This window comes from Muntiacus reevesi, chromosome 3, assembly GCF_963930625.1.
Source record: "Muntiacus reevesi chromosome 3, mMunRee1.1, whole genome shotgun sequence".
Classification (NCBI taxonomy): Eukaryota; Metazoa; Chordata; class Mammalia; order Artiodactyla; family Cervidae; genus Muntiacus; species Muntiacus reevesi.
The window spans coordinates 156260552-156278425 of NC_089251.1; the positions used below are offsets into that span (position 1 = coordinate 156260552).

Sequence of the window (17874 nt, forward strand, 5' to 3'; positions counted from 1 at the left end):
AATGGCCTAGGATTCGGGGAAGGATGCACAGCCCTCCTTTGCCCTGGCTTGTGCCTGAGTCTTGAGTAACTGCTCTCAGCAGGAGCCTGCTGCCTGGGCCCCCAGAGCTTGAAGTGCAGGATCTGAGGTCCACTCTCTCCTCTTCTCTCCGTGAGCCCCAGCTAAAAAGAGGAACTTATAGGGACCCTTACTACACAGCAGGATTTGAGAAAAAGGACTGAAAATTCAGAGATGAAAATGTGTCCCAGGCCAGCACAAGACACGGCAACTGCTCAGCTTTCACCGGAATTCAGCAGTGCAGCCTCTGGGGAGTGGGCGGGCCCAGGGCAGCCCCGGGCGGCGGCTCCCAGGTGGGTCCCCGCGTCCGAGGCCCCACAGAGGGCACGGCACTCCCGGCCAAGCCAGCGGCCCTGTGACCACTCCAGCGGACGTGACTGACCGAGAGAGACCAAGACAGACGGGGCCCTGCCCTCAGCAGCTTACACTCCAGCAGGAAAACCCCCAACAAGCGGTCGTCACTGGGGCATCACTTCAGAGCAGATAAAGCAGACAGTGTGCGGGATGGTCAGCAGGAAGACTCAATCCATCCTGGGATCCGCAAGGGCCACCTGGGGAAGGGCGTGCCACCTGGGGAAGGGGACGCCACCTGAGGAAGGGGACGCCACCTGGGGAAGGGGACGCCACCTGGGGAAGGGGACGCCACCTGGGAAAGGGGACGCCACCTGGGGAAGGGGACGCCACCTGGGGAAGGCGACGCCACCTGGGGAAGGGCGTGCCACCTGAGGAAGGGGACGCCACCTGAGGAAGGGGACGCCACCTGGTGAAGGGGACGCCACCTGGTGAAGGGGACGCCACCTGAGGAAGAGCGTGCCACCTGGGGAAGGGGACGCCACCTGGGGAAGGGGACGCCACCTGAGGAAGGGGACGCCACCTGAGGAAGGGGATGCCACCTGAGGAAGGGGATGCACTTGCAATTCCAATGTAGGGGGCCCAGGTTCAGTCTCTGTTTCGGGAACTAAAATCCCATAAGCTACATAGTGTGGCAAAAAAAAAAAAAAAATTTTTTTTAAAGAAAGCAGGCAAATCCTCTATTTTAGAAAGATTTCCATCCTAAATGTGAGATTTTTCTGCTTAATGGGCAAAATCCGAAAATTAAATTACCCAGAAAACTCTGCTGTTTAGAGCTACTAGCCCCTTGTCCAGATGGCCGACCACTTTACCATACACGACTTAAAGTAACTTACAAGAATCTGTACTGGGTTAATTATCTGAGCTAAAGTACTGGCATGGAGAGCATCCATCGCTGCCGTGTACCTTCCAGAGCCCAGCGTGCATGCGGGCATGCAGCTGGCCAGGTGTGTGTTGAGAGCAGGTGTTCTACAGCAAGAGCTGACATCAACGGACTCCTTGAGTAACACTTGTTTATAAGGAAAAGGGTGCAGAGGACGTGGCTTTTTAGCTAGTAATGGCCCTGACTTACTTGCTGACTGAAGAGAAATCACTGACTCTTTGTATACCACTGACTTCTTTATTTGCACAAATAAGACAATGGTTTACCTCTCAATTTGGCAGATTTTAAACTAGTACTACAAAATCCTTTAGTAGTTTATATTATTATATGTATAAACATAATTTAAACCTTAAATAACATGTTTTAATTCTCTGAAAACTTTTCCAACAGAACATCTTACAAAGAAATAGAAATTTACTTATAAAAGCAAATGAAAAAACATTCTGCCCCCTGGGCTCAGCTGTCAATCTCTGGCCTCGTTCTTCCTGATGCAAGAGAAAACTAAAGCCACGTGACAACAGCAGTGTGACCAGCCCCACTCATTCATGTTTTCTTTTTGGCATCATTCAGTTGCTAAGTCACGTCTGACTCTCTGCCACCCCATGGACTGTAGCACACTGTCCTTCACCATTTTCCGGAGTTTGCTCAAAATCATGTTCACTGAGCCAGTGATGCTATCGATCCATCTCACCCTCTGCCTCCCCCTTCTTTTGCTTTAAATCTTTCCAGGCATCAGGGTCTTTTCCAATGATTTTGCTCTTTACATCAGGTAGCCAAAGTATTGGAGTTTCAGCTTCAGTCCTTCCAATAAATATTCAGAACTGATTTCCTTCAGGCTTGAATGGTTTGATCTCCATGCAATACAAAGGACTCTCAAGACTCTTGGCACACACCACAGTTTGAAAACACCAATTCTTCAAAGAAGGTGCTCAGCTTTCTTTACAGTCTAACTTTCATATCCATACATGACTGCTAGAAAAACCACAGCTTTGACTATACAGGCTTCTCTGGCAATGTCTCTGCTTTTTAATACACCGTCTAGGCTTGTAATACCCTTCCTTCAAAGGAGCAAGCATTTTTTAATTTCATGGCTGCAGTCACCATCTACAGTGATTTGGAAGCCCAAGAAAATAAAATCTACCACTGTTTCCATTGTTTCCCCATCTATTTGCCAGGACGTGACGGGACTGGATGACATGATCTTAGTTTTTTGAGTGTTGAGTTTTAAACCAGCTTTTCCACTCTCCTCTTTCACTTTCTCTCTCCACTTTCACTTTCTGCCATAAGGGTGGTGTCACTACATATCTGAGGTTATTGGTATTTCTCCCGGCAATCTTGATTCCAGCTTGTGCTTCATCCAGCATGGCATTTTGTATGATGTACTCTGTATATAAGTTAAATAAGCAAGGTGACAATTACAGCCTTGACATACTCCTTGCCCAATTTGGAACCAGTCTGCTGTTTCATGTCCAGTTCTAACGGTTGCTTCCTGACCTGCATACATGTTTCCTAAGAGGCAGGTAAGGTGGTCTGGTATTTCCATGTCTCTAAGAATTTTCAAGTTTTTGGTGATCCACACCATCAAATGTTTTAGCATAGTCAAAGAAGCGGATGTTTTTTCTGGAATTCTCTTGCTTTTTCTACGATCCAACAAATGTTGGCAACTAGATTTCTGGTTCCTCTGCCTTTTCTAAATCCAGCTTGAACATCTGGAAGTTCTTGGTTCATGTACTGATGAAGCCTGGCTTGGAGAATTTTGAGCATTACTTTGCTAGCATGTGAGATGAGTGCAATTGTGCGGTAGTCTGAACAGTCTTTGGCATTGCCTTTCTTTGGGGCTTCCCTTGAGGCTCAGCTGGTAAAGAATCCACCTGCAATGCAGGAGACCTGGTTTTGATCCCTGGGTTAGGAAGATACACTACAGAAGGGAAATGTTACCCACTCCAGTATTCTGGCCTGGAGAATTCAATGGACTGTATAGTCTATGGGGTCACAAAGAGTTAGACACGACTGACTGAGTTTCATTCACTTCTTTGGGACTGGAATGAAAACTGACCTTTTCCAGTCCTGTGGCCACTGCTGAGTTTTCCAAATTTCCTGGCATAATTGAGTGCAGCCCTTTCACAGCATCATCTTTTAGGATTTGAAATAGTTCAGTTAGAATTCCATCACCTCCACTACATTTGTTTGTAGTGATGTTTCCTAAGGCTCACTTGACTTCGCACTCCAGGATGTCTGGCTCTAGGTGAATGATCACACCATCATGGTTATCTGGGTCATTAAGATCTTTTATGTGTAGGTCTTCTGTGTATTCTTGCCAACTTTTCTTAATATCTTTTGGTTTTATCTTAATATCTTCTCCATTTCTGTCCTTTATTGTGCCCATCTTTGCAGGAAATGTTCCCTTGTATCTCTAGGTTTCTTGAAGAGATCTCTAGCCTTTTCCATTCCATTGTTTTCCTCTATTTCTTTACACTGATCACTTAGGAACACTTTATCTGTCCTCCCTATTCTTTGGAACTCTGCATTCAGATTAATATATCTTTCCTTTTCTCCTTTGCCTTTCACTTCTTTTCTTTTCTCAGCTACATGTAAGGCCTCCTCAGACAACCATTTTGCCTTTTTGCATTTTTGTTTCTTGGGGATGGTTTGATCAATGCCTCGTGTGCAATGTTACAAACCTCCATACATTGTTCTTCATGCACTCTATCAGATCTAATCCCTTGAATCTACTTGTTACTTCCACTGTATAATCGTAAGGGATTGGATTTAGGTCATACCTGAATGGCCTAGTAGTTTTCCCTACTTTCTTTAATTTAAGCCTGAATTTTGCAATAAGGAGCTCATGATCTGAGCCACAGTCAGCTCCCATTCTTGTTTTTGCTGACTGTATAGAGCTTCTCCCTCTTCAGCTGCAAAGAATAAAATCAATCTGATTTTGGTACTGACTATCTTGTGATGTCCATGTGTAGAGTTGTAGCTTGTGTTGTTGGAAGAGGATGTTTGCTCTCACCAGTGCATTCTCTTGGCAAAACTGTGTTAGCCTTTGCCCTGCTTCATTCTGTACTCCAAGGCCAAACTTGCCCGTTATTCTGGGAATCTCTTGACTTTCTACTTTTGCATTCCAGTCCCCTATGATGAAAAGGACATCTTTTTTTTGGTGTTAGTTCTAGAAGGTCTTGTAGGTCTTCATAGAACCGTTCAACTTCAGCTTCTTTGGCATTAGTGGTTGGGGCATAGACTTGGATTACTGTGAAATTGAATGATGTGCCTTGGGAGCTGAACAGGGAGTATACCGTCATTTTTGAGATTGCACCCAAGTACTGCATTTTGGATTCTTTTGACTATGAGAGCCACCCCATTTCTTCTAAGGGATTCTTGCCCATAGTAGTAGATATAATGGCCATCTGAATGAAATTCGCCCATTTTGGTCCATTTTAGTTCACCTATTCCTAAAATGTTGATGTTCACTCTTGCCATCTCCTGACCACTTCCAATTTACCTTGATTCACGGACCTAACATTCCAGGTTCCTATGCAATACTGTTCTTTACAGCATCGGACTTTACTTCCATCACCAGTCACATCCATCCACAACTGGGCTGTTTTTGCTTTGGCTCAGCCTCTTCATTCTTTCTGGATTTATTTCTCCACTATTCTCCAGTTGATATTGGGCACCTACCGACCAGGGGAGTTCACGTTTTAGTGTCGTATCTTTTTGCCTTTCATTCTATTCATGGGGTTCTCAAGGCAAGAACACTGAAGTGGTGTGCCATTCCCTACTCCAGTAGACCGCATTTAGTCAGAACTCTCCACCATGACCCATCTTTCCTGGGTGGCCCTATACAGCACAGCTCATAGTTTCACTGAGTTAGACAAGGCTGTGATCCATGTGATCAGTTTGGTTAGCTTTCTGTGACTGTGGTTTTCAGTCTGTCTATCCTCTGATGGAGAAGGTAAGAGTCTTGTGATGCTCCCTGATGGGAGGGACTGGCTGTGGGGGAGTCTTGGTCCTGCTCTGATGGGCAGAGCCACGCTCAGTAAATCTTAACCCAATTTCTGTTGACAGGTGGGGCTGTGTCTCTCCCTGTGGTTTGTCCTGAGGCCAAGCTATGGTAGGGGTAATGGCAACCTCCTTCAAAAGGACCCATGTCAGCATGCCAGGACTCCCAGGACTGTTGTATTCAGTGCCCCTGACCCTGCAGCAGGCCACTGTCCACCCACACCTCTGCCGGAGACTCCTGGACACCCACAGGCAAGTCTGGCTTAGTCTCTTGTGGGGTCACTGCTCCTTTCTCCTGGGTCCTCGTGTGCACAAGGTTTTGTTTGTGTCCGCCAAGAGTCTGCTTCCTGAGTTCTGTGGAAGTTCTGTAATCAAATCCCACTGGTCTTTAAAGTCAAATTCCCTGGGGGCTCTCAGTCCCTTTGCAGGATCCCCAGCTTGGGAAATCTGTTGTGGTCCCTAGAACTTTGGCAACAGTGCAAGAACTTCTTTGGTATAATTGTTCTCCAAGTTGTGGGTCGTCTGCCCAGTGGCTCTGTGGTGGGGCTAATGGCAACCTCCTCCAAGAAGACTTAAGTCACAAGCTGCACCGCCCAGGTCTGCTGCAGCCAGAGCCCCTGTCCCTGTGGAAAGCTTGCTGATCTGTGCCTTCACCGGAGACACTCAAACACTCAAAGGCAGGACTGGCTCAGTCCTATGTGGCTCACAAGGTTTTGTTTGAGCCCTTTGAGTATCTCTGGTGGGTATGCAGTTTGATTCTAAATGTGATTTCGCCCCTCCTACCGTCTTGTTGAGGCTTCTCCTTTGCCCTTGGATATAGAGGGTTTTTGTTTTTTTTTTTTTTTTTTTTTTGTGAGATCCAACATTCTCGTCAATGGCTCTTCAGCAGCTAGTGGCAATTTCGGAGTTCTCACAGAAGATGAGCGCACATCTTTCTACTCTGCTATCTTGAGAGTATCTGAGCCACTAAGGAAGCCCCCAATGAAGCAGAAATAGATGATTTTCTGGAATTCCCTTTCTTTCTCCATATTCCAAGGAATGTTGGCAATTTCCGGTTCCTCTGCCTTTTCTAAATCCAGCTTGTATATCTGGAAGCTCTCAGTTCACATACTGATGAGGCCTAGCTTGAAGGATTTTGATCACAGACTTCAGTCAGTTCAGTCGCTCAGTCGTGTCCGACTCTTTTCAACCCCATGAATTGCAGCACACCAGGCCTCCCTGTCCATCACCAACTCCCGGAGTCTACCCAAACCCATGCCCATCAAGTCGGTGATGCCATCCAGCCATCTCATCCTCTGTTGTCCCCTTCTCCTCCTGCCCCCAACCCCTCCCAGCATCAGGGTCTTTTCCAATGAGTCAACTCTTCACATGAGGTGACCAAAGTACTGGAGTTTCAGCTTCAACATCAGTCCTACCAATGAACACCCAGGACTGATCTCCTTTAGGATGGACTGGTTGGATCTCCTTGCAGTCCAAGGGACTCTCAAGAGTCTTCTCCAACACCACAGTTCAAAAGCATCAATTTTTTGGCATTCAGCTTTCTTCACACTCCAACTCTCACATCCATACATGACCACTGGAAAAACCATAGCCTTGACCAGACGGACCTTTGTTGGCAAAGTAATATCTCTGCTTTTTAATATGCTATCTAGGTTGGTCATAACTTTTTTTCCAAGGACTAAGCATCTTTTAATTTCATGGCTGTAGTCACCATCTGCAGTGATTTTGGAACCCCCCCCAAATAAAGTCTGACACTGTTTCCACTGTCTCCCCATCTATTTACCATGAGGTGATGGGACCAGATGCCATGATCTTAGTTTTCTGAATGTTGAGCTTTAAGCCAACTTTTTCACTCTCATCTTTTACTTTCATCAAGAGGCTTTTTAGTTCCTCTTCACTTTCTGCCATAAGGGTGGTGTCATCTGCATATCTGAGGTTGTGATATTTCTCCTGGCAATGTTGATTCCAGCTTGTGCGTCATCCAGCCCAGTGTTTCTCATGATGTACTCTGCATATAAGTTAAATAAGCAGGGTGACAATATACAGCCTTGACGTACTCCTTTTCCTATTTGGAATCAGTCTGTTGTTCCATGTTCAGTTCTAACTGTTGCTTCCTGACCTGCATACAGGTTTCTCAAGAGGCAGGTCAGGTGGTCTGATATTCCCATCTCTTTCAGAATTTTCCAGTTTATTGTGATCCAAACAGTCGAAGGCTTTGGCGTAGTCAATGAAGCAGAAATAGATGTTTTTCTGGAACTCTCTTGCTTTCTCAATGATCCAGCAGGTATTGGCAATTTGATTTGGTTCCTCTGCCTTTTCTAAAACAAGCTTGAACATCTGGAAGTTCACGGTTCACGTATTGCTGAAACCTGGCTTGGAGAATTTTGAGTATTACTTTACTAGCGTGTGAAATGAGTGCAATTGTGCGGTAGTTTTGAGCATTCTTTGGGATTGCCTCTCTTAGGGATTGGAATGAAAACTGACCATATCCAGTCCTGCGGCCACTGCTGAGTTTTCCAAATTTGCTGGCATATTGAGTGCAGCACTTTCACAGCATCATCTTTCAGGATTTGAAATAGTTCAACTGGAATTCCATCACATCCACTAGCTTTGTTCGTAGTAATGCTTTCTAAGGCCCATTTGACTTCACATTCCAGGATGTCTGGCTCTAGGTGATCATAGCCTTACTAGCATGCAAAATGAGCGCAACTGAACAGTACTTGAAACATTATTTCGCATTGCCCTTCTTTGAGTCTGGAATGAAAGCTGACCTTGTCCAGTTCTGTGACCACTGCTGTTTTCCAAATTTGCTGATATATTGATGCAGCACTTTAACAGTACCCTCCTTCAGGATTTTACTAGTAAACAGCTCAACTGGAATTTAATCACCTCCACTAGCTTTGTTTGTAGTAATGCTTCCTGAGGTCCACTTGACTTCATTCTCTAGGATGTCTGGCTCTAGGTGAGTGACCACACTATCATGGCTATCCGGGTCATAATACCTTTCTTGTTTCAGTCTTCTGTGTAATCTTGCCACCTCTTCTTAATCTCTTCTATTTCTGTTAGGTCCTTAGTGTTCCTGTCCTTTATCATGCCCATCCTTGAGTAACACGTTCCCCTGACACCTTCAAATTTCTTGAAGAGACCTCTAGTTTTTCGTATTTTCTATTGTTTTCCTCCATTTCTTTGCATTGTTCATCTATGAAAGTCTTCTTATCTCTCCTTGCTATTCTCTGGAACTCGGCATTTAGTTGGGTATATCGTTCCCTTTCTCTTCTCATCTTTTCTCAGCTATTTGTAAGGCCTCCTCACATAACTGCTTTGACTTCTTGCATTTCTTTTTCTGGGGGTGGTTTTGGTCACTGCTTCGTGTACAGTATTATGATGTTCCATCCATAGTTCTTCAGGCACTCTGTCTACCAGATTTAATCCCTTGAATCAATTTGTCACTTCCACTGTATAATCACAAGTGATTTGATTTAGGTCATACCTGAGTAGCCTAGTGGTTTTCCCTACTTTCTTCAATTTAAGCCTGAATTTTGCAATAAGGAGTTCATGATCTGAGTCACAGTCAGTTTCAGGTCTTATTTTTGCTGACTGTATAGAGTTTCTCCATATTTGGGCACAAAGAATATAATCCAATTTTGTAATCGACCATTTGGTGATGTCCATGTGTAGAATCGTCTCTTGTGTTGCTGGAAAAGGGTGTTTGCTATGACCAGTGGCTTCTCTCTAAGCCTCAATAAGAAGCACACACAAGGAGGAATGGGAGGTGGGGAAGGGAAGGTAAAGGACAGGAACACAAAACCAAGACAATAGGAGGTAACTAAAGGAATCCAAGCACTGTGGGGGGCTGAAACTTAATAATTTGAGGCCCTTCTTTAAAACACACACACACACACACACACACACACAATTATAAACTAAAGACCACTGAGGCCCTTCCCAGTGCCTTGGAAGGGGCCTGTGAAAGTGAGAACGCTGAAGTCTGAACTTTATTAGCTTTACAGTAAAATCTGCCCTATGAATGCCACTGATTCAGGCTCGGGGAGTAGGCAGAACCTCAGAATAACAACTGAAGGTGACCTCAGCCATCACCTACTTCAGTCTTCTCGTTTCTCAGGTGAGAAATCTGTCGGCCAGAAGTGATTAGATATTTTTGTGTCTGGAAGGCTGAGTGGTTAGAAGTTACACAAAGAAACTGGGAGGTAAGGTGGTCAGAAGGAACGTGTGGAGGTGAGCAGTGTGACACAACCAAGGCGTTCTCACTGCTTTCCACAAACACAACACACTAAGGAAGGTTCTGCTAGATTTCTGAGTGAGGAGTGGCCAGGTTGGGAGAAAGCCACTCCAGTGAGCGGAGAGATGGCAGATGCTGGGGAAATCAATACACAAGGAATGTGTGAAGCTGCGGTGGGGCAGGGGGTAGCTCCCAACAGCAAGGTCCAAACACACGCAGGTCAAACAGCACATGATGCTGGGAGGCCATGGTTCAGAAACAACAGCAACAAAGCACAAGGATCACACTAGATGCCAAGGACTCACAGAGCACAATACCTTTGGGAGGTGAGAGGTGAGGAGCCTGATGCTGCAGACCTGCCTCCCATTCTCTGTATTACCTCAAGTGCTCAAGTCAAAAATGTGGAAGTCACTTGAAATACCACCTCACTTTTCCCCACATCAAACTCACTTCCAAGTTCTCCCCAATACTATTTCCAAATTTTCAGTCCTAAAACTTCTCTTCCGTAAATGACTGTAAATGCCATCTTATCACCCGTAGACATCCCAGACCACCATCAGTACACCTGCCAGATGACTCTTTTAATACCAAGATCTAATCACTTATTTGATCACATCTCTTGTTGTTCCTAGTTCTCCCAAAGGGGCTTCCCTGGTGGCTTAGTGATAAAGAATCCACCTGCAACGCAGGAGACTCAAGAGACAAGGGTTTGATCCCTGGGTTGGGAAGATCCCTTGGAGGAGAAAATAGTAACCCACTCCAGTCTTCTTGCGGGAGAAATCCCATGGCTAGAGGAGCCTGGCTGCCGGGAATATCCCATGGACAGAGGAACCTGGCAGGCCATAGTCCATAAAGTCGCAGTCAGACAAGGTTGAGTGAACACAATTCTTTCAAGCTTCCTGCCAACCCCAACTCTAAGCAAATATTTTCCAGAATATGTCCGACAGTCTCAAACCTGCATGTGGTAAGCACCGTTTCTGCTGCAGTAATGAATGGCTTCTTGCCCACAGCACCTCTCAACTTCTACTTATTCGAAGCTCAGCTGGAATCCCCCCTCCAGTACAGAGACTTCTGTCCCCTCCTTGGCCGTCTAGGATACACCATGTTCTCAGCCACCTAAGCGTCATCCCGCCGGCCTTTCTTCCCCCGAGGGCATGGTGCTTGCTGGGTGCTGGAGCCCCAGCTCAGGACTGAAGGGCGACTGGGGAGAGGCGCCCAAGTTCGGAGGAGCACGTGCAGAGGTCAGAGGACGCCTCCCCGAGAGACGGCGGACAGGGTCACCGGGGACACGGAACCACACGCTCTTTCGTGAGAGGGATCGGGCCAGGGTGGCGCCGGGGGGAAGCAGGCAGGGCGCACAGCTGTGGGATCGAGTGGTCAGAGAGACGCGGCTCAGGGACCGCGACGGCGCCGAATCGCGAGTGCACCCTCAGCGCCAAGGCGACAGCCCCGCAGGCCCAGCCCTACCTAGAGATGCGCCAGGACACCGGAGACGCCCGCGCAGCCGTCGGCCCTCAGCAGCGGTCCGCACTTCCGTTTCCCGTCGCGAGACCGCCCCGCCCGCACGGGGGCGGGGCCTGCGCGGCCGGGAGGCGACGGGAGCGCCACGCGCAGGCGCCTGAGAGCGCGTGGCGGCGCCGGGTCTGCGCCCGTTGCCTCGGAAACCGCGCTGTGCTTCCGAGGTCGGGGTCACGACTCGCTCGGCTTCCGCAGGCTTCCAGTTGGTGCTGTGGGCGGCGCGGCTGTGGTACGCTAGGTTGGGGTCCTACGCCTTAGTTTTGCATGAGCGCGCTGAGAGGGTGGGGTGAGCTGCCGGGAGACGGCAAGCTGGACCTGAGCCCCGGGCCCGGAGGAGCAGATCCTGAACGGGTGGACTTTCAGGCTTGGCGCTCTGTCCGCCTTGCCATCTGTCCGATTGGGAGGAGGCCGGCGCGTCCCAGCTGGGGCTGAGCAAGGACACGGTGGAGCACAGCAAGCCCTAGGTAGAGAGGAGCCACGCTAACATGGCTGTGACGGCGACTGCCCCCCGAACTATTCTGGAGCCTACGGCTCTTCATAGGCAGACCTGCGGTCTGGAATGGGGCGAGAGCCCAGGGCGGCCGCCAGGGCAGGGGAGGAAGCGAGGATGCGTCTCACGTTAAGGAATTTGGACTCTGGAAGCCATGTTGTTTAGTCCTACTCTGTGACCCCATGAACTGCAGCCGGCCCGGCTTCCGTGTCCTTCACCGTGTCCTGGGAGTTTGCTCAAACTCATGGCCATTGAGTCAGTGATGCCATCCAACCATCTCACCCTCTGTCTCCCCCTTCTCTTGCCCGCAGTCTTTTCCAGCATCAGGGTCTTTCCCAATGAGATGGCTCTTCCGGAGCCAGTGGCCAGAGTATTAGAGCTTCAGCATCAGTCCGTAAAGAAGGCTGAGTGCTGAAGAACTGATGCTTTTGAATTGCGGTGCTGGAAAAGACTCTTGAGAGTCCTTTGGACTGCATGAAAGTCAAACCAGTCAACCCTAAAGGAAATCAACCCTGAATGTTCATTGGAAAGAAGCCGCCATCTCGACATTGTTTTGGCAGCTGCTTTGAGGCCAGTAAGGTTCATGTTAAGGACATGCTTCCCTGGGTTGGGAGATAAGCAGCCTTCAGATTATACACGATTCGCATTCCTCCAGTCACAAAGCCAATCTTTTATTTACAACCAAGAGAACATCTTGGTAGCTAAGTGTGATGACAGAATAACTTTGAAACCAATCTAATTTATTTTTAAATACTTGCCAAACTTCATTTAATAATATCAAGTTATTTAAGGTGCATTTCAAAACCTATCTTTACACAAGGCATATCTCAGGAGGGCTGCTGCAAGCCCCAGAGAGCTTACTTTTCCTCTGGAAAGTAAGATGGTCAGATATTGTTCCTGCAGAGTCTCTTGCAGATCAAGCAGTCAAAAAACATTAACAAATTAATGGGGCTTCCTTCGTGATCCAGTGGTTCGTCCTCTGCTTCTACTGCAGGGGGCACAGGTTGGATCCTTGGTCAGGGAACTAAGATCCCAAATGCTGTGGCATGGCCAAAAAAAAAAAAATTACCAAATTGAAGTAACACCATATGTATGTATTAAACAGTTCAGGAAGGGCTCTCCATTCCGTCTACAAGACTTTCATCTTTGTTGGTATTTTTTTCTAAAATCAAACAGTACTCAGCACCTTGTACTGGTTGGGTGCCACAGGCTCAGACAAACAGTATGTGAGATAGTCTCTAGTCATGAGTGCATGTGTAGCTGAGGAGACAAGCACTTCAAATATCAGAACAAGCAAAACAGAGTGGGTTTTATAGCATGTGGATGAAGAAGGCAGGGAGGAGACAAGGTGAGAATTGAACCTGGAAGGGAGGGTAGGATCTGAGGCTGGATGAGAAGAGGAAGGACTTATAGGCAGAAAGAGCAAACCTAGGAAAGAGATGGAGGTAGGGATTCAGGTGTTGTGAGGGAGCAGCCAGGCATCCCAGACTTTAGGAGCAGGAAACACACATAGTACAGACACGGGGCCAGATTATGGAGGCCGAGGCAGCAAGCTGACCAAAGCTCCCTCCCATTGCCCTGTGTCAGTCCTTACGACTTAGCAGCACTTGGTTCTACCCCACAGAACTTCAAATAAACACCTCTGCCTCCCTCCTAATACAGATGATCAAGGGTCAACAGACATTTGAGAAAGACGGGAAGGAAAAAGGAAAAAACAAATCTGGAAGAGGAAAAAATATTAAAAACTTTATTATCTGTGCTTTTGGAGATAATTTATCAGTGAAAGAAAAAGAAAAAGTATATCAAAGAGCATTCAGAAAATAAGAGCTCTTGAGAATTTTTTAAAAAAGCAATAAGTTAAATGTTAAAAATTGATTAAAGAGAAGATAAATTTGATGATGACTCTTGGATAATAGAACAAAAGGAAAAAGAGATAGAGAAAGAGGAAAACATAAGGAGACCCAGCAATGCCCAGCACAACAAACCTATGAAGATTCACAGGATGGCACAGGATCACTAAATGTCAGGACACCAGGGACGAAGGGCCTTAAAGAGTTTCCATAAGGAAAAACAGGATACATTTAGGGATTGGAAGCCAGGATGGCATGGAAAGTCTGAACAGAATTCCAGGAAACTGAAATTCAGTGGAGCACTAAGTTTCGAAATTCTGAAGAAAATAAAACATGGAATTCTACTCAAAATCAGAATATTAGTTATAAGTGTGGGGGTAAAGATTTTTTCAGATACACAGTTCAAAAATATTATCTACCAAATACTTTATCTCAGATACCTGCTGGAGGATACTCTCCAAAATTTTAAGAGGACAAGAAAAAGGAATATTTAGGATCCAGACAGTAGGGAATCCAAGTGAAGAGAGGTGGGAAACCTCAGGACAAAATCTAGACACACATCTCCAGGAAAAGTCAGTTCATAGAATGCTTGGGGTGTTTGAGTATTTTAAGAGGAGATCTACAGAGTTTGGTGACAATATGTAATAGATACATAGAAAAGTCAATAAGCAAATTAGGCAATTGTTGAATCCAGTAAAGACAAATTGTACAAAGAAGAAAATGTAATCATAGCATATGCCTCAGCTGTGAATAATGATTCCATAATTTTAATGAGGTAAGTAATGGTAACCTAGTGAAAAGGGTGCTGTAACTTTTTGAAAAAATGAGAGGTGATCATCTATGGATTCGTAACTGTGTGTGTCTAGGAAATCCTATGGAAGTGTTAAACCTTCAGTTTCTAGAATTGGAAGTTTATAGACTGTACACAACTGAAAAAGATACAGCATTAGAAAATTTATTTTAAAGAAATATGAGTAAATTTCAAACAAAATAGCTATGAGGTAAACAGAAAGGAAAAAATTGAGAGTGGGAATGCATGGTGTAGGAAATTCCTATGTTTTTGTTGTAAATCTAGAAGTACTATTTGAATTTTAAAATCCGTAGACATATTAAAAGGAAATATATAATTAAAAGGAAATTACAGTGTTTTAAAAAGTAAGTTGCATGTACAGTGATAGTAAGTTGCACAATTATTACTCAAATCTGTCTAAATTCTAAAAGTTTCTTAAAATTTTCTATGGCTGTAATACATTACAGTGAAGGGGAGGAGAAGCCAAAGATTATTTCCATGTTTCTTCCCTGGGATATTAAAAGAAAAATTGTACATAGAAACCAGTTGTAAAAGGAGCACATTTACATGTGACTGTTCGCATCCTTTTCCCCGCCTTCTGCGTCATCCCACCTATAAACACTTTCCTGTGCCCTATTGTACACATCAGATTTATCAGTTTGGGAAGAATCTAAAAACAGAGGATGAAGGATTTACATAAAAGAGAAAAACAGGAGAAAAAGGAAGGAAAAAACTGCAGGTTGAAAATAGGGAGAAGTTAAGGGAGAGTATAATGTTTCCAAAAATTTGGGCAAGAAAAAAGGCCACAACCTTGAAAACAATTCTACATAGGTGATCGATGTTAAATATAGAATTGCTTTACCGCTGAAAAAGAGTGTCACTTCCTCTACCAGCTATCCTCATGTCTGTTTATGACTGCTTGGATCCTTAAAGACTTCATGTGGTCACAAAAGAGAGCTCATCCATGTTGGAAGCCAGCAAGACAGGAAAGGTGGAGCAGACAGACGGGGGTACTCTGTGCCTTGACGATGTGGTTGAGCCAAACTTTAACTCAGACCACTCTACCTCCTTATCCTATGAGATGAAGTCTTTTCCTTACAGTTAAGAATATTGAATTAGAGTTTTCTGTTACCTGCAGCCCAAAGTACTGTTAACTGTTCCAGCTCTGTCCATGAAGGAATAAGTCCTACATAACTCCTTCCACTCTAAACAACTAGAAAACTAGATAAAAATATGTGAAATTACAATTTTCAGACACTAGGCAATAGGAAGTGAAAGATGAAGATTCTTGAAGACTGATCTTTGATAAGATTGATTAAACTGATAAACCTTTAGCTAAATTGATCATGATAGAAAGGAGACATGGGTTACCCATAATAAGGATGGGAGATGGTATCACAGATTTACTAACACTGAAGAGGTTAAAAGGAAGCTATCTGAATACCTTTAGATGAGATGAAGAAATTCCTTGAACCAAACGAATTACCAAACCTGACAAAAGAACAAATAGAAAATCTGGGTAACTTTGTATCTCTATCTCTTAATCCCTATATTTATTAAGTTGAATTTGTAAGTAAAAATATTCCAACAAAGAAAATTCCAGACCCTGGTGGTCTCAACTGGTGAATTCTATTCAAACATTGAAGACATTAATCCTACACAAACTTTCTGAAAATCAAAGACCAGGGAACATTTCTATCCTTGTACCATTCATCTAGTGGCAGAAAGCAGGTCAGATTTCACTTTAGACCTCCAGTCCCCTGAACGGTGAGTGGGTGAATGAATAAATGACTGAATTGTCCTTCTCATTGCCATGTGCTTTGGGTCTGAGAGTAGCCCCATCTGTGAACAAGGTGATTGAGATAAGCCAGTCGTGGTTTCCCATGTGCCTTGACTGTCTTTGGTTCAGTGGTGACCTATGACTTTGTTTAAACCCATGAGAAATGCAGGTGGTGGTGGTGGGTCATTCCCTAATGTACTCAAGCTGTTATTTGACCTGAAAACACCTACATTTCTTGCTTCAATTAACCTACCTATGTTAATAGGAACAGTTTCAACTACACAAGAACAATTTATAGTTTATGATTGTTCCCTAAGTATTGAGACTCGCCAACCATACTGCTACGTACCTGGCAACACCTCCGTGCATCCCTTTGGAGAGCAGTTGACAATCACAGTGATGATTATTGAGAAACAGCCCTGGGCCCCATCCTATTTTCCTGCGACAAAACAGAATTTTGAAAACGGATCTTGATGGTGAGCCAGTGCTGTCCCCACTCCGTGTTTCCTGTGAGGTGGGGGAGGGGAGGGAGCAAGAATTAAAATGACAAGCAGGAAGGAAACTGTTGAAAAGCTTGAAAGTGTGTCTTACATTTGGAGATTAGGAAATGTGCTGATGTGAAGGTGAAGGAACATTTGCCTAAATTTGTCCCCCTTTTTTCTCCAGTACTTAGGCTGTTTATTGGGGTCCCTTTCTCTCCAGCCCATTTACTGGAGTAGGGCTTTGCAAAGCTGTTTCCTAGCAGCAGAGTGCAGAAGGCCCGTTCACAGTACAATGGACGGGAGAGGAAAGAAAGAGCTCCGTTTGTTTAAACTGCCTCTGTCTTCATTCACAGCCTGATGTCCCTCTGCATTGTGACACCCACAATGGCACTAAGGGAATCATTGTGACCGAAAACAAACCAAAACAGAATACGAGATGCTGAAATAAAAGAGTCCTACAACAATATTGCTAAAAGGAATCTAAGTCATACATCTGAGATTTACGTTCGCTTTTGGCTAGGTGGCCTATTGGCCGGTGTTTATAATAACCATTAGAGCTTAATAAACAAAAAGGTAAACGGGAACTTGTACATTTTTAAGTTGCTTCCACAGAGAGGATGAATATGCTGAAGGCTGTTTAATAATCACTGTTCTTTGTTTGCACAACATTCGTGAGCCGCCCTCGCACGCTGTGTTTATTTTCCTTCTGATACTCGTGCCCTGGCGGTGCCCATGTCGCCCAGCACCGTCGCTCGCACAGTCGCCCCGCCAGCTCCCACCCCCACCGCCACCCCCAGCCCGGACCGACATCAGACGTTGCAGGAACCCACGCCCAGTTCAGCAGGCAACAGGTGGAAGGTTGAATAGCTTCACACGTTTTTCGGGAGGGGGTGGGGAGAAAGAGGAGAAAAGGGGGGCGGGAGAGCAGGCTTTTGGGAGCCGATTTAAGGATTAGATCAGATGTTATTGCTAGTGAAAAATTAAACAGCCCGGTGCTCTGGGGAGTGCAGATTAATATATTTAGTGACTGTGCGCACAAAGGCCGCTCATTGTGGCCACGTCTGAATGCCTGTGAATAGGATGGAACATATGCGGCCTGTCACCGCAGGTGCCCACATCTGTTCCTTTGCGGGCAGATGCTCGCAGAAAGGAGGTGGGAGGCCGGGTAGGACGGCGCAGCCGCGCGGAGCCGCTCGGGTCCGGCGGGGACAAGCGGGCGGGGCGGAGTCCGGGCGGTTCCGGCCCAGCCTGCGCCCCGCCCCGCCGGCCGGTGATTGACGGGCGCCGGGAACGGCGACAGGTGCCCGCGACCTCCGGGCGGGGCGTGTCCCGGATCGAGACCCCGGGCGGGCCCGGGTCGCTCTCGCCGCCCTTCCTTTCCCACCCGCATTGTCTGTCGCGGCCTCGGGCCAGCGACTCCAAGGTGGGGCC

At 46.0% G+C, this 17874-nt stretch overlaps 1 protein-coding gene across 10 annotated transcripts in view; it reads right to left on the reverse strand.

The window, feature by feature from the left end:
- The window catches only part of FAM120B (family with sequence similarity 120 member B), a 77803-nt gene that overhangs the window by 54846 nt on the left and 5083 nt on the right, over positions 1-17874 (reverse strand). Inside the window, exon 1 of one of the 10 annotated variants that reach the window (XM_065930952.1) lies at positions 11001-11106. The exons of 8 other annotated variants lie outside the window; for them this stretch is intronic. The gene's annotated coding sequence lies outside the window, so the exon portion shown is untranslated. Of the gene's footprint in view, positions 1-11000; positions 11107-17874 lie in introns of those variants that run through there. One more of the 10 variants, XM_065930958.1, reaches the window with a different exon arrangement.